We start from the raw sequence: 17702 nt of genomic DNA, 5'->3' as shown, positions 1-17702 counted from the left end.
CGGTAGGCAGAAGAGTGATACCAAATGGGAAGGATTTGACCTGTTAACTGCTGCTGGCTTTGAAGACACAGAAAGAGGTCACAAGATAAGGAATGTGAGTGGCTTCTCAAAGCTGGGGCCTCAGTCCTACAACCGCAAAGAACTAACGTCTGCCAACAACCTGCACGAGCAGGAAATGGCTTCTCCTCTAGATTATCTGGAAAGGGACAAAGACGGCTGACACTTGAGTTTTAGCCCAGCAGGACCCTGATGGACGTCTGACCTTCAGGGCTGTAAGATAATAGATTTGTGTTGTTTTACACCACAAAGTTTGTGGCAATTTTTTAGGGCAGCATCTCTGAGGAGTGGACGGGGCTTCCCATGAAGGTTCCAGATCCTCCAAAGATTTTAACAACACTGGGGCTGAACTAAGACATTTCCCAGTGGTCAGGATGAAACCAAAGTGCACACAAATTGCCCCTCTCTCTCCTTAGAAAGGGGCATGGCATTTCCTTTTTTTTAATCACCATCTGTTTGGAAGCTCTTTGGGCTCCATTTGCTTTAAGGAGGGGAGCAAGATAAGAAACGTGATTTTAAATTTGTATTATTTAGTTTGTTTCAGCAAATGTCTCCAAGAGCTATGTCATGTACAAAGTGAAATCACCTCTGCGCTGTATCTTTAAAAGCCGGGGAAGTGCACGGAGCAGCAGCGGCAGTCAATACCAATTTCCACACCTGGATCGATACCATCGGATGGCTCTGTAGCTGCACAGATTGTTTCACACACATACTCAGGGAAAGTGGGCTGGGCGGGGGAGCCCGGGAGAGAAAGGGAATTGGTTTTAATGATTTCATGGCCCTGAGTATTCCCTCTCTCCCTCTTTTCTGGAAGAGAGATAAATACATAAAATTAGAAATCAAATTTACGAAACTGTCTGTCTGCATTCTGCCCAGCTTCTTTCCCTAGGCTGTCACCAGCAGTGGCATCCGATTTAGCAAATAGCCTTATTCTGTGTGTGGGGTTGCACGTATGGACGAGAAGAAAGTGGTAACACTGTTGGCAGTGATATAATAATAAAAACGCTCTGTATTTACAGCAGGCCTCTCCTCAAGGATTTTAGAGGCTGTTTCTTTAATTTACAAACAGAAAGCAAGGACCAGGAGATCGTTCACCAGCACCTATTAATTTCTCTGCTGTGTCTCCACGCATGTGCTTGGAGAACACGGAACTCAGATGTTTTCTCAGGTGCCTTCACTGCAGCCTGACACTAGTTCTCAGTAATAGAGTCTACCTCGTGAGTGGGACTGGGTGGCTATTTTTCACAAGGCAGGGTTGTTGGAGCTGCCAAGAGACTGCAACTGTGATAGAAACAGCAGGGAAGCACAAGGATCCGATGCCATTAGCATTGCTGGAAGCTTTCCCAGTAGGTCAGGGTCTCAACCGTTTCTCCTCCTGGGAGTGGACGCAGCTTTGACTCTACAGCGCCCCCGTGAGGCCCCAGCGATCGCGCTCCGGGGCCACGCAGCCCATGAGCTCACCTCCGGAGAAGGCTGACCCTCCCTCAGAGGAGGCAAACTCCACATCAGGATGAGCCGAACAGAGGAATGAATATGTCCCCCCTCTGGGCCCTGACAAAATGGGCAAGCGTCATCCTCGGCTCGGTAAGTGACCAGCTCGATCTTGAAGGCAGAGCAAATGCCCTTCAGGGCTGGTTGTGTACCAGCCCCAGTGGGAAGGCGGGCAGGTTGCAGGAAAGGGTGACTTTTCGGGAGAGCGATTCTAAGCCGTCTCTTCCCCTTCGTCCTCTCTTCCATTTCCTTCCACTTTGTGGTTTGACAAAGCCTTGCCATTCACATGATCTCACCTACTCCTCACAGCGGCTCTGTGCCTTTGAGCCGTTTTTTTGTTTTTGTTTTTTTTTAAATCACTGAGGCTTGGAGAGAGCGAGTCTCGTGCAGAAAAGGTGATCACGGAATAGGGAACCGCGGAGCTGGGGGCCCGACACACCAGCCCCCCCCCCCCCCCCCTTTGGTGTGCGGCTGTAACAGGAGCAGGGCAGCGAATTCTCAGACACTCTTTCTCTGATGCTGTTCATTGCCACGAATAGAAGCGGGGTCATAGATTCCTCAGATCCTAACCGCTCGATTAAAAATAGGCCGGCTCTCCACTCGGACTTCAGCCATCTGTGCCAGGGTTCACCGCGTCCTTCAGCCGGGCTCCTCCGCCCTTCCTCGGCTGCCCATTCTCCTGAAGGACAGACTCCAAGCACTAACGCCACTGGGAGAGACCCGGAAGGCAGCACATTTCTGAAATTATTACGGTTTTCTTTAAAGAACTGGTAAATCCCCACCAAATTAATCTTCACTAAACTAGATTTGAGGAGGGCACACAATGCTGAATAACCATGGAAAATGCCACTGTTATTTTGCAAAAAGTCTGCCTGCTTCGCTCACACTCTCAAACTGCCCACACGGGTGTTTCTGTCTTCGGATGCTGGCTTGATGGTTCCCACCACCCCCAGCCCAATACCTCCTAAATCATTGACAGCAATTAGTTTGACTATGAAACTATAAAAACAGATATAAAAGCCCCCATAAATCTCCAAACAAAGCACCCAATCAAACAAAACCTTTTCGCTAATCGCTAAATTAAGGGGGGGGGGCTGTGTGTTACCACGTGGCTCCCAAGTTAGGCTAATGAGAAATTTTCTTTATAAAATGTTCCCCAGAACACAGGTGATGAGCAGGGAGACTCAAAAGTTTCTGGGAAGACTCAAAAGTAGGGGAGCACCAGCAGAATGCCCTTCTCCCTACGGTTTTATTGACCTTTCTTTAATTTTCTGGAGGGTTATCTACACCATCTTTTATTTTAGGTTGTGATGATCATCCAACCACAACATGAGGTAATTTGCTCTTCAAGGGAAATTATTTCTGATTAACCACCCCAAGCCTGGTTGAAGAAATCACCATGGTTCCACAGTATGAGATGGAATTTGCAAGGGACCACTCTGTGTGTGAAAAGAGGAGAAAAATATAGGTTCCCCAATGTACCACCATATATTCAAAATATGTCAAAATGAAAAAAAAAGTCAAAATGTTGAAATATGACATTAAAGATGTCACTGTGTGGCCCCAAGTTCAGTGATGTGGCCAAAGGGTGTTTATGGGTAGCTGGCTTGTGCCACCACCAAAGACCCCCAGGAGAAATTCACACAGGATGTATTTTTACCTGTCTGTTTCTCAAGGAACTTATTATTTTTTTGCATAACTGATACTAACAATCATATAGTTTAAGGCACTTATTAAAACATAGCAAAACACCAGACTCATCATTCTAAAGAAAGACACAGCATGTTAATAGAACCTAAGTTTAAAAAAATGTGCTTCTCCTGGTGGTCTGTGAACTTTCCCCTACTTCCTGGTAATTCGGAGTAGAGGCAGCCAACCCTTCGCATGCCATAAGGAAAGCGCATGTCCGTCTCGTCGTGTGTCACTCAACAGCTGGGCAGAGAGGCATCCGCGGCATTGATGGGCAATCTGATCCTGTCCTCAGGAAAGGAAACAGAGCTGACATTAGATACAGACCGTGACCCTCTAGGCTTTTCCTGTGTATGCTGGTTCTAAATCCTCTTTCTCTAGGGCCTGTGTGTGGCATGTTTTGATTGGGAGTCACAGTAGAACTTTTATTTGTTTTGTGTTTTTTTTTTTTTACTCATTCCATGAAATTTATTGAGTGCCTACTAAATGCACAATGCCATCTGCATAGGCATTTACTCAATTGCGTCCTGCATCATTTGGCAGATTGATTCCATAACCACAGATTAGTTGGCTGGGATTCTGACTCTAAGTTGACCCAATTTTCCATGTGGCTGTGAGTTAGACACCTTACCTCTGTAAGACACCTCAATTTCTTTCATTATGGTGGAAATAATAGTAACTCACAGCTGCCGGGAGGTGTGCTAGAAGATACAGTTCTATCAAGGTAAGGTTTGTGAAGTTCAATGATTTCATCCTCAAAATGCTTCAGTTGAGAAGTGAAAATTTCTTTTGCTTTATATTATTGTAATGCTACAAGTTCTTCCAGATACTTGCTTTTTTTTTTTTTTCCCTCTTTGTTACTGTTTTCTAATTTAACAACTGCTAGCTAGAGTCCTGGGTTTCAATAAAAGTCATTAACTTGAATTGACTGGCCAAACTTGAGTTCTTCCCTGAAAGGCTTTCAGTGGCAATGTGGAGGTAAAAATTCACATATGCCCAAAAGGTAGAGGAACACATTTGAGTAAGATTTTTCAAGGGAACTGAATTTGGATCTGAGTTTGAATTTGGCCTCCTGGCTCCAGTACTTGTTATAAAGTACTATGACAATTCTGCTTCCTTTAGTGCTGTTAGTTGACTTGCTCTGTTCTAATGGCCAAAGACTGTCTCTTAGCCTCAGACATCTTCATCTTGCCCACGTACTCTGAACTGGCAAGAAAATTCACAGATGTATACACACCATTAAATCGACAGATGTCACCATTAAAGTTGTCGAGATCGTCATGATGTCAAAATAATCAGTTTATATTTTTTAAAAGTTATTAGGTATGGCAATCGGTATTGCAAGGCTGAAACACTCCCGGAAAACCCTAGGTGGCCTGAGAGAGCAAGTCAGGTGAGAGGAGTCTTGAGGCCACGTTGCAAGACATTTACCTTGAGGTCACAAAGACCCAGGCCGGGTGGGAAGAACCAAACTGTGAGCTGGAAGACAAGAAGGCAACTTGCGAAGGCCGGGGTATCAGAACTGAGGAGGAGCCTGTGCAGGGGACTGAAAGGAGCAGTCTGTGCGGTAAGAAGTGCAGAGGAAAACGTGGTGTTGTGGAAGCCAAGGGAAGCCAATTTTTCAAAAAAACGTGTCCTGCTGAACTGTGTCAGTTGCTACCAATAGGGTGAACAAAGTAGACTTGGAATTGCCCAACCAAACTGAAGCACGAGGTCAGAGACTTCGGTGAAAGCAGTTTTTGTGGAGTGGTTCAAGAGATATGGGGCCGAAGGAAGTGGAGAGAGTAAGATGGACAATCCTTTTGAAGAGTTTTGGAGACGAGAAGAAAGGAGAGATAGCAGCAAGAGGTAGGTAGGGGATCCAAAGACCCTTTTTTTTTTTTTTAAAGATGTTTTCATGTTGATGAAATAATTCAGTTAAAAAAAAATCGAGAAATAGAAGAGAGAAAAAATAGTGGTGGGAGCAAAGTTCTTGTCCAGGAGGGAAGGGATCTCATCAGGGGAACAAGTGGATGGCGTGGCACGGTCCCACAGCCAATACGCGACGAAAGTTGGATTGAAACCCAGCCAGTCTCATGGTAAGGTCTACCTTTATAATCACCATGCTATGCTGCCTGCATCCATAGCTTAAAATATTTTTTAGCAAGGAAATTCTTTTTTTTTTTCCCCCAAATGCAATCTTATTATTCATACGTAACAGATCAATCATGGTGGAAGGGGGGATGAGTGAAAGATAGATAGAAAACCAGAAACCCACCAACTCTGCTGCAACTCTCCCCCACCCCTCTCCCACCCTGAAAGCCTTTAAAGCAGCTTCTCAGAACTCTAAGACTCCAAGGAATATAGTCTGAAAAGCTGTGGCCTAGATAATCCTTCTACCCTTAAACTTGTATGAGTCCACATAGTGTAACTGGATGGTGCTTAAATCTCTTCCTTGTTTGGGACACTGGCTATGTCCATGTACTCCAGCTCTGTGACAGACAGACACAGGAGTGGACGAAATGGATGGAATTGTTTGCCTCATAGGGATACAGGATTCCCTTCCCCCATTCCCCCCCAAAGCCCCCCAAAACCTAGGAAGTCATCTGCAAAACAAGGCATCCTCAGGGAGATGGCAATCTTGTTAACAGTTTAGGCTTGTCTGCATGAACATCTGTTTTAATAGCACATCTGTATGGGGGTAGTACTTAGCAGGGTGACCTCGGTTTTGTCTTAGAGAATTTAATGGCTTTTTCCTTTCTGGTTTTAAAGCCCTTTCTCTACACAATTAGTCAGTTGAAAGTGAAATCGTTCTGCTCAGTCCTGAAACGGGAGATCAATAACTGCTAGGCGATGCTATGTGCGGGGTCTCAGGTAGCAGCCAGAGCTACTGAAGCAGCGGGTAAGTGATTTCACCAGCGTCTGAGCTCTGACGCCAGGAAGAAGCACAGGAATGCTGCCCAAAGGGCCACTCTGCCAAAGAGGAGAAAGGAGGGCGGCTCCTGGCTGAGATAGATGTGGTGATAAAGCCAGGTATGGGGGAGGGCTGCTCAGCCACCCTGGAAATGAAAGCATCAGAAAGACTAGGGTGGAGGCACTCACAGTCCTGGTGTCTGGGAACTGTATAAAGATTACAGCTAAATTTCTAGTGAGAAATTCCATTGGGCCTTTTGTTCCTACATTTATTCATTCATTTACTCAGTGACTACTTACCGAGCACCTATGGTGCGCCGAGCGATTTACTATATACTGGGAAGATAAACAGGACATAGAGCTTGCTGTCAAGAAGCAATGGAAATGGTCAGAGGGAAATGAAATTGAACTTGATAATTACAAAACGTTGGGGCACGTCCAATGATGGAGATATGTCTCCATCTCCATCACTGACGTGATGTGAGATGGGTTATTTCTTATTCTACATTTTAATATTTTACTCTCCATTTTCTTAGATTAACACTTTAAAAAAAGACCTCAAAGAGCACCTATTTGGCTCAGTAGCAATTCTTTCCATGCCCTTGGCAAACAGGAGGTGCCCCATAAGTTTTGTTGGAATTGAAATGAGATAGCCCTTTTCTCTTAGTTGTTTTCACATGCATTAGTTCATAATCATTCCTTAGCATAAACCAGCAAAATAGACAGACCTCAGTACCTTTACTATCCTCGTTTTCAGACTTGGATTACTACCACCTTAAAAATGATGTTTATCAGCTAATTCATATTATGGTGTCAATAACTAACAAGTGGATGGGGTACAGCTACTCCAGAAGTCTACGTATTTTAACACGGGGCCAATATCCTGACTCAGATCTGAACTTCAGATAAGACATCAAATACGGGTTAATATTTTGTGGGAGATGGAAGATTGCTTGTCTTCAAATTGTACCATGAAGCCCAGTTGCCATGGGCAATACTTAATGGCTTAAATAAGTTTTTTTTATGAGGCTATGTGAGAATCAGAATCTCTCTTCACCTTTAAGACATCATTATTCATGTTTATCAGTAAGGACTCAGGTTATGCAGTCTCTCTAAGACCATACAGCTAGGACATAATGGATATGGGATTCTGAACTAGATCAGTCTCACTCCAAGGATGTTGCTCCCATCCTAATCTGGACCAAATTTAAACAAAGCTCATTAAGTCAACCTTACTGTGAAGAACACTCTAATGGCTCTGCTATGAACTGGAAAATCTCAGCCAAAAGTCTCCTCTTGGTGACGCTGGACCCCAACCTCTAGCAGCAGGGTAAGGCATACTGCCAATGAGCCAGCCAATCCCCGTGCAAATCTCAGCTCTGCCCTCTGACTGCCGATAACTGGGAGAGAACTACAGTATTTCTTTGTGTTCTCGTTTCCTCAACTGTAAACACCGATAAGAAGGGTGTCCTCAGTTCCACAAAGGATGTTGGGAGGACTACATGATTGAATATACACAAAATGCTTAGATTATTGCTTTAATAGAGTAGATGTTACATAAGCGTTAGCTACTACTATTATTATTATCTTTCTGCACATTTTTTTTACCCTTCTCTCTGCCAGCATCCAGCATCCAAGCCATTCTCAGGGACTGCTTAGGGTCATACATTTTAAAAATGGCTGGGAGTCATCGATAGAAATCTAGGTGCTGAGCTGTCTTTTCCTTTTGTGTTGCAATGGGCAGAAGCGGGAGGAGGCTAGCCCACCTCGTTGTCTCCACCCACACTCCTTCCTTGTTCAGTCTGAAGAAGGCCAGGGTAGCAAATACTTCTGCGTGGCTTCCACTGCCCAGCTTCACTTAGGTGATGATTCTACATCTTTTAGACCTGCTGTGGGTTCTCAGGTGATATGAAATCAATCACGTAGCATTTTATTTTGTCTTATAGAATCTCCGGGTTTCTTAGCTATAGGGAAGTTCTGCTCTCTTATGACTTCTCCATGTTGATCACTGATGGCTCAGTTTCTTTTCAGAGAAAAGGAAATACATTTGAACGTGGTCTGTGGGTCAGATATTGTTCTATATGTCAGACACATGCATGCACTTGATGTGCATAACCCCATCATATGTTTGTAGCCACCGTATGAAGGATATGCCATCACTCCTGCTTCACTGTAAGGAAACTAAAGCTCAGGTTGTGCAGCGTCCCCATTCACCACGGTCACAGAGCAAGTAAGTTGGCTGAGCTGGGATTTGAAACACCACTGATCTGACTCCGAGGATGAGGTTTTCACTCTGCTTTTACGGACAAAATCTGTTATTCCACAATGAGGGCTAAAACTGAAAATGCACTTGCCATTGGGAGAGATGACACTGATCTATGTTTGTCTTAGGGGACAAGATTCTATCAGATGTTTTCTTGAAAACAGGCTTTGATAAGAGAGAGAGCAGATGAGAGAATATGCAAGGCAAGGGGGATCCTAAAGGAAGTGGGGGGAGGAAAGGGGAAGAGAATGAGGAAGTTTGTTAGTTTTCCATTGCTGCTATAACAAATTATTACAGACTTGCTATATTATAGTTCTATAGGTCAGAAGGTCCACACAGATGTCACCAGGCTAAAATTAGGGTTCAGTTGGGCTACATTCTTTTCCGTCGGCTCCAGCGTAGAATCCATCTCCTTGCTCATTCAGGTGGCAGAATTCAGTTCCTGGGCTGTAGGACTGAGGTCCCCATTTCCTTGCCGGCTGTCAGCTGGGGCTGCCCTTAACTCCTAGAGGCCTCTCTCTGGTTCTTGTACATGGACCAAAACTGCTCAGCTTCTCCAAACCAGAAATGGGGTGTTGGATCCTTCTCTTGCTGCCATCTTCCAACCGACTTTTCTGTATTCCATGGTCTCATCTCTGCCATCCAGCTGGGAAAGTTTCCCCATTTTTTAAGGACTCATATGATTAGATTGGGCCCACCTGGGTAATTCAGGATCGTCTCCCCATCTCAAGGTCATTACCCTTAATCATGTCTGCAAAGTCCCTTTCTCTATGTAAGATAAGAAAGTCACAGGTTCTGGGTATGAGGGATAGACATCTTTTTGAGGAGACATATTATTCTGTCTACCACAAGGGTGGGTCTGGGAGTGACCTGCAGACTATTCCTGCTTCACTGCTTTGTCCTAGGTCTCCTGGTCTTAGGGAAGAGTTTTGCTAGTTCCCCCACACTGTTCTGTAGAGTGGATCTGAAGGTGAAGATGAGGATGGGGGACAGAGAAGCTCTGAGCTGCTAACAGACAGATCCTGACCTGCCTCCAAAGGGTTTTTGGCCTCTCAGCCTTCACAGTGTCCCTTTAAAGCAATTTGTAGTCTGTTATCCTGTGTCATTAACCTAATTAGTGTAATTGCTCCCAATTACGTAATCAGTATAAATACATGAAGAATCCCATAATTAGACAATGTAATTAGGTAATTAATAGATGACGTGAGAGAAAATCCATAGAAAACATGCTGAAATGGACATGGTGCCTGCATGAAGCAGGCAATTTGCTAACTTCAGCATCTCGGCCAACTCCCTCTGTTGGGGAAGAGAGTTCTACGAATTAGTTGGAATCCAAACCATGAAATTCTTGTTCTAACAACTCCTGCTATATTGTCTCATGTCGCTCCAACCCCAATTTTATAGGTATATGACCAGGTTCTCTCTCTCTATGTTGCTCCTGGTGATTGGGGGGGGGCAAGTTCTCCCACAGAGCTGAGTAGAATGAAAAAATCTGGCCCAACGTAAACCAGACTTGGCACTGAGTCTATAGAGAGGATGAGACTATTATTAAAGCCACGTCTGTGTGACCAAAATAACCAGACCGTGGCAGAGGCAGAGCTGGGCTGCTAAGTCGACAGTCTTACCAGCAGTCTGAACATCGGCACGTATTGTTTGAGGAGACCCAGCCACTCGGGGGAGTTCGATGGAGAAAGAGGTCCCGGCAATTCGACCTCCAAGTATACCTTCAGTTGTTCCACTTCTTTCTGCCTCTATGGCCACCGCCTGGGTTCAGTCACTGGCAGGTGTCTCACCTGATCTCCAGTAGCAGCCTCCAGACTGAGTTCCTTCATCCTCTCCCACCTTTCCTCCAATCCAGCTGGAGGGGTCTTCAGATCACCTCAGTCCACTGCTAAACATTTTCATGGAGAAAGCCCACGTTTTAACCCAGCCTGCAAAGCGTTATGAGATCAGCTCTCTGCCCACCCCTCAAGCTTCTCTTGTACCCTCTCTTCAGATGTTCTGTCCACACTGGTTTTCTGCCATGTCTCCAAATGTGCGTGTGCTGAGCTTTTTCCACTTCAGGGCTTTCCCACAAGCTTGGAGATAAGGCCCCTGTCTTTTACTGGCTAAACACATCCATTCCCTTAGGCTCCTAGTTCCTTAGAGAAGGTTTCTATCACCCCTTGATTTAAAACACTTCTTCATTACAATCTCCCCTAACACATTGTACCTTTTCTTCCTGGCATTCATCACAATCTGTAATTCTGCATTTATGACCAGCAACATTATTTTATGATCTGATCTGTGCCATTCACTAGGTTGTACATTTCATGAAGACAGCAATTATGGTTTGTTCTGTTGACCACGGAATCCCCAGTATCTGGCACATAATAGAAACTCAACGAATATTTGCGGGATGAATAATGGGTTGAAAGCGGGAGCTCTGAGAGCCATTCGGAAGTTATCAGGTCAATGACCAGGGCCCATCCAAGCCAGCAGGCTGGAGAAGCTGGAATGGGGGCTCCTGCACCACAGACGAAAGCATTTAAATAGCAGCTGCCTGATGGATTGTGATTCACTGATGTTGACCACTGTCTCCTTCTCAAAACCGCAGCCACAAAGACTTCCAACAGAAGGATGTCTTACTTCACCTAATTTACAGTAGTGATCAGGCTGTTTTTCACTCCCTCTTCATTTTAGCCTGTTCCTTAGAGAGACGCTATGAGCCTGTGCTGTTGACCAAATGCAGACACGTTCTTCACTTAGTTTTTACCTTCTGCCTTGCATTACGCACACTAGAGACAGACAGTGAGCAGGCTGAGGTGGTACCTTATCTGATGATGCAGACTCAGGAATGGATTTGTCTCCAATATGAGTAACAAGAGGAATAAAAAAAAAATTATGGATGTTTGTTGAGGGAAAGATATTCAAGTCTCAAAAAGTAGTTAACGCCTATGTTTCCAGACACTGAACTAAGCTTGCATTTTAATTTTTAAAAATTTTTTGGTGGGGAAGGGTAATTAGCTTTATTTATTTATTTTAATGGTTGTACTGGGAATTGAAGCAAGGACTTCATGCCTGTTAAACATGCACCCTACCACTAGAACTATACCTTCCCACTGAGCTAGGCTAAATCAAATGACAAGAGCAGTGTCATTTTTCGTTCACTGATTGCGACTGCATTTATAGTCACTTCTCTGATAAGCACTGATCATTCTGTAATCATTTCATTCTTTGGTTTATTCTTAGTTACAGTGATTCTGCAGTAAATGGGTACTGCACACCTCCTTCTTGCTTGGGACTCCGTTGATTACTTGTCATGCATAAAATCCTCTTCCTAGCCAACTGCCTTCTCCCCACAAGATCAGAACTCTGGGTCGGCCCTCTAGGAACAGGATGTCTGAGAAGGCTATCAGACAGATACATGGCTATGTCTGTGTCTGGATTTATAAACTGTACCAGAGGACACAGATGGCAAGTCTACCGGATCATCATGACCAAGACAGACATGGTCCTCTTTTTCTTACAGGACTTACAGTCTAGTTGACACAATAGACCATCAAACAAGTAATTCTAGTCAAGTGTGATGGGTATTACACCAGAGGAGGTACAGGGTACTCTGATAACACATTTTAGGGGAATCTCACCTAGTCTAGGGCCTCAGGAAGAGTCTCTTGGAAAAACTAATATTTAAGTTGAGATTTATAGGAAAGGTAGGGCTTAGTAAGGTAAAGGGCTGCCTGGTACGAGTCATTTTTTTTTTTTGAGGGGAGGGGAATGTTTATGGTAATAGTGATGCAGGCATTGGGAGGCATGTTCAAAATACTGGGGGTGAGAGGGTACATGGCATATTCAATGGACTGAATGGAAGAAGAGAAATATGACAGCTTTGTAAATTTCTCAGGAAAGAATATCTTCCCCCGGCCCCAACAAGAGGGGGCTTCTTGAAAACAAGAGAGCTCCTATTTTATATTTTATTCACGTAAACATTTTACGTTTTATATACCCCCCCAATATTTAATGTTTTATACTCTCATATTTATATTTCCCGTATCATTGAGCATGATATAAGGTATATAATGTTGAGTGATAAGATGCCAGTCTAGATTAGTTTTTCTCTTTCCTGGCATTCCATCTGCATCAGCATTAGGAGAAATCCGTTTAGGAAATTTTATAGTGAGTGTCCAAATGACCCAAAGATACTCCATTTGATTCTTTAAAGAAGGTGAATTACAGAAAGGCAGTAGGTGCAAGAGATTGCAAATGAGAATTATAGAAGGAAGCTTGTTATAGTCTATCTTCTTCCAACCAACTTGCCTTCTCCCTGTAAATTCCTATCTCTGGGTCAGGCACCCAAGGGTGGGAGTAACCAGCACCATTTTCAGGGAGATTGTGGCTACATCTGGATTCATTGCCTGTCCCGATAGGACACAGAGAGTCTGTCTGTTGGAGTGGGCTGGCCAGCCTCCACGGTGTGAGGCCACATCAGGGGCTCCAGTGAGATGCTAACAGGAACACATATCGATTGTAAATAATGTCTCAATATCCTATAGGAAGTCATAAATCAAAGAGATTTCAAACTCGTATTCTCTCTGATTTGTTCCAATCAGCTGTGTTCTGGCTTGGAACTTTTGTTTTTAGGATTTGTGCATGACCTGCCCTGTTGCCCACTGCCTTTCAAATCCTTTTCTTTCTTCCTTCTTCTTTTTTTTTTTTTTTGATAGTTCACTGTATTATTTAATGCGTAATAATTAATGTCATTGTCCAACTTCAGTGCAACTTAGGTTTTTTTTTTTTTCCAATCTTTTTCTTAACCTCTCATTTCACAGGATCTGGAGTGCTTATTATCAACACCGCTGGCTTTGCGTCCATATCATCGGAATGACCAAAGAGTTGCAGACCCCTCATACTCTGCCCTCTGTCAGTAATCGGTAAATACTCTAGTGGCTATTTGATGGACTGCTCTATTTTTTGCCAGTAAACGATTTTCCTCAGTTTTAACAGTAACTATTGCATAACCAGAAGGAACTTTATAGCTCACTAAATCCAACTCTCTCTTTGACAGAGAAAGAAAGAGCAAGAGAGGGAAAACAATCTGTTTAAGTGCATGGAAACCTTTGAGTGGAGTTTGGGAGAAGGAACCAGCCATGCTTGGTTCGGTCCCTACTGAGTTGGGGTATTCTGATTGGCTCTCTTGTCCATAAGGTGGGCTTTCTGGGATAAGCTTTGCCTCTGCAGGAGGTGGTGGGGGCCTGAGGTTGTCCATCTACTTGGTACAACACAAAGCCTGATGTGTGCTGTGTAAGTTTGTTGAATAAATTAAATGATTAACATTTGCAAGAAACCACGTGCTAAATGACTGCAAAGATGATTTAGACATTTTTCCTGCCCTTTGGGAGGTAACAGTCCATCCAATGAAGAAATAAGACAGGTAAAAAAAAAAACTCAATTTTGGACAGAAGGTAACTGGTGTTTTCAAAAAATGATGCACAGAGTGAGATGATAATGGGTCAGCAGAGAGAGGAAGCCAGTCTATTGGCACATCTGGGTGGGCCTTATCATTGGAACAAGGATAAATAATGAATTACACCTTTTTCTGGCATTTCCAGTTTATGTTTCTAGAGCAGATAGGTGAATTTAGAGCAAATCAGTCACTTTCGACATATGACTTGTTGTAAAGTTTTCACAGCCTTTTTCCCACCCAGAAAGATTACAGAGAGGGTGCATCTTATGGCTGAGATGGAGCATCTCCGGGACAAACGGGGCAGGTGCACTCTACCTTGCCGAGGGAGAGCCCGTCTCTTACCTGGAGGGTTAGCTGCATCCCGGGTCCCCACAAAGGGAATATTTACTTCTTCCTTATCCACAGTCAGATGTCCTTGGGGCTTGTCTGTTTTCTTTATGGCCTGGAGTTGTTGGGCCCATTTTAATCTGAATGTTCACTTTGTCCTCTGAAATTGTGAATAAGGAAAACATTTAGAACCATAGGTCTGTTCTGGGAAAAAAAAAACTGGATCTATTTTCTAAAGTTCGTTGGCTGGTTATTTTTCAAAACAGAGGGCTTCCTTCCTATGATACATAACCGCAAATTGCCAGAATGGTTAAAAATAACAGATTTTTTTTGTTAATTAAATGATACCTTATATTAATTTACAAATTACGCTTTGGAATTCTCTAAGTCGTGTGTGGATAACTTTAACACAAATGTATATATTTTATGTATATGTGGAAAGATTGGAAATTTCCTTCAATAACTTTATTCTTTACAAACATGAAAATAAATAAAACTATTCAACTTCTAAATGAACATATTTTTTTAAAGTATGCCAAGCTTGAGAGACTGTTCCAGATTCTTTTATAGGTTTGTGAAGAAGCCGCCTATGTGGATAACAATAGGATGTCTGTCTGTCTCTCTCTGCGTCCTGCTGTCTGTGAATCTGGGGTAAATCTGGGATGCTGCTGCTGGACAAGAGAGGGCACCATTGGCACCTGCAGTTGGCAGGTAAAGGTGGCGACACCCAGTGAGGCTGATGACATTTGTCTTTTCGGTTATGACTTTACTCTGTTGCCTTGACAACTGCCGTGGAAGGTGAAAACCCTGGAACATGTAAAGCTTAGAAACCTCTCACTGAGACTGTTCTTGGCTCTCTGGCTAAGCCCCTTCTTTAAAAGAGTGGCTTTCCTTTTCTTCACATTATTGTGGGGCTGTCCCAGTCCGTCCCAGTGAAAAATCATCTCTCTCAGCAGCAGGTGTGGCAGAACCTCCATCGTGCTGAGAGTTCTCCATTCTCAGGAGGAAGCATGGGCCCCGGGGAGTCTCTGAAATCACATGCATTTGGAGGAAGATTGAAGCTCTGTGGGATTTCAATCGGCCGTCCCTAAAAAAGGCGCATTGGTATAAATCATTGCTCCATTAAATCCTTTGTATTCTCCAGTTAGTACTTCCTCTGTGTCCCTTTTCCTCTGGTATTTTTTCTTTAGTTTCTCTGCTCATCTGTTACAACTCTCTTCTCCTGTGTCCCCACGACTCACGAGGAACTGACAAAGTTTCTTGCGTTGGCGCTGGGGCAATTAACCTCTTTCCCAGCAGGTGTGGCACTGCTGTCTCAGGGAGATGAAGCGATGGGACTAAGGGGCACTCTGCTCCCCGAGACTCTTGTCTGCAAGATGCACGCTTCTTAGAACAAGTCTCTGACATCATAAAGATGTTCCACAAGCATTTGCAGCCCCTGAATTCTCTGTGCTGTTTATACTGAAGTTGCCAGAGAGACTTTCCCACCCAGGTGAAAATTTTGAGATGGAAACTTGAACTCTGGAGGAGGAAGGAAAAGCCCAGGCCCCAGTGCTCATGCTCTTCTAGGACTCCAGGAGAAGACAAGGGACGAGTAGAGACCGCTAAACTAGAGATGCACGCTTGGTCTTTTTAGGAAGCATCGTTAAGCATGCAGAAGGTACCCTATGGAACAGTTAGTCCAGTTAGTTAATTTTACAGATGTGTAAACTGAGGCCCAGAGCAGGGAAAAGCTTACGCACAGTCATCCAGCCAAATAGCCTAGCTGAGACTAGAACTCAGATCTATCTCCTAAGTTTCCAGTAAATGTTTATTCTGCATTGATGGAATTCTCTGGAAAAAGATCACTGTTTTAATGAAACATCAACAGGTCTATGAACATCATAGAACTTTTTTGGTAAGGCTCAGTACCATTGAACATTCTTTTTCCTTAAAAAAATTTTTTTTTATTTAAGTATAGTTGATTTACAATGCTGTGTTAGTCTGGTGTACAGTCTAGTGATTCAGTTATACATATATATACTTTTTCATATTCTTTTTCATTATAGATTATTATTAGCTACTGAATATAGTTTCCTTGAACATGTTTGATGCTCAAAAAAGAATTTACAAAGTCTTTGGAAGACGACCATGTACCGAGTAACCATCTATATGAACCTTATTCTCTGTGGGGCAACATTCATTCAATTTTTTTTTCACTGAATATCTCATAAGGGTGCAAGTCACTGGGAGACAGAGAGATGAAAAAAAAAATGTCTCAGCATTCCTGAAGCCTAGGAAAGTTTGGTATTGTAGGTGGCATTTGGCTTGAGTTTGGAGAAAGGAATTCCAAGTGGCATCAGTCTTGTGTCCAGTCTTTCTGGAACCAAGCTTTCTATAGGGAAGCAAGGGCGCAGAAAGCTAGATTGCAGACGTCTGTATTTTTTTAAAAATAAGTTTATAGGGCTGGCATTGAGAAATATGACCTAGCTTCACTTTTGCCAGGCTTTTGAGCTCTTCCTTCATGGATCTCTCTGCAATAAGCTGGAAAAAAATTCCAGGCCAGATAATTATGAGGTGGGCAAAGAGTAAACCATAAGGTTACGTGGATGATTGTCTATCAATGTAGGTTTAATAAGTGTTAATTTCTGGGACATGGAAGAGGAGGGGGTCAGCAGACCATAGTCTAAGGGCCATACCTGGCCCACCAGCTATTTTTGTAAATACAGTTATATTGGACCCCTGCCTTGGTCATTTGTGTATGTAGTGTTGATGGCTGCTTTTGCTCTACACTGGCAGAGTTGAGTGACTGAAACAGAGACCAGAAGGCCTGTAAAGCCTAAAATACTTACTATCTGGCCTCTTCCAGAAAAAGTTGGCCAACCCTTGGACTAGAACTTGATGAAGTTTATAGCACAGACCAGTTTGTGTGAGAAAGCTTGTTGACATACTGTCCCAGGACAAGAGCTTGGTGGGTTGGAAAAGTACCCCCAGCAAATGAATGAAAATCAGTAAAGACAGGACAGAGTGTTAAATCTAGGAGAAAAAAAAAGTCACTGTACACGTGAGTATCTAAAGGATGATTTTGTGTAAGGTAGAACAAAGATGGAGTAGTCACTGAAGCCAGCCATCTGACCACGTGTCAGCTTGTAGAGCAAAGCAGACCTGTAGCTAAGGAACAGCTATCAAATGATAATATTAATTACAACATCATTGGTTAACATTTAGGAGAGCTTACTTGTACATGTTAGTTTTGAGTGTTTCACACGTGTTAGCTTCGTTAATCCTATCAACACCATGCTTACTAGGACCATGTTACAGATGAAGAAGCTGAGGCTGAGTAAAGCAACTGCCCAGGGTCACAATGCAACGTGGTGTTGGATCCAAGACTTGAGCTTGGTCAGCATCATTCCAGAGGCTGTGATGTAACCGTGATTCAATAAGGTTGCTCTATAATAAATCCCTATTGTCTATCAGGCAGGCGTGTCCCTGTGAGAAGAAAAGTAAGTGCAGAGTGGGCATGGAGGGTAATTAACCCACTAATAATGACAGCAACAC

At 43.5% G+C, this 17702-nt stretch overlaps 1 long non-coding RNA gene across 1 annotated transcript; it reads left to right on the top strand.

The window, feature by feature from the left end:
• Positions 1-1519: 1519 nt before the first annotated feature.
• Positions 1520-14215, top strand: LOC116148089 (uncharacterized). Its single transcript, XR_004131558.2, has 3 exons — positions 1520-1641; positions 4554-5085; positions 13204-14215. It is a non-coding gene; the product is annotated as an uncharacterized LOC116148089 (long non-coding RNA).
• The last annotated feature ends 3487 nt before the right edge of the window (positions 14216-17702 follow it).

The sequence above is a fragment of the Camelus dromedarius genome, chromosome 23, assembly GCF_036321535.1.
Source record: "Camelus dromedarius isolate mCamDro1 chromosome 23, mCamDro1.pat, whole genome shotgun sequence".
NCBI lineage: Eukaryota > Metazoa > Chordata > Mammalia > Artiodactyla > Camelidae > Camelus > Camelus dromedarius.
This window is presented reverse-complemented; position numbering and strand designations above follow the sequence as displayed.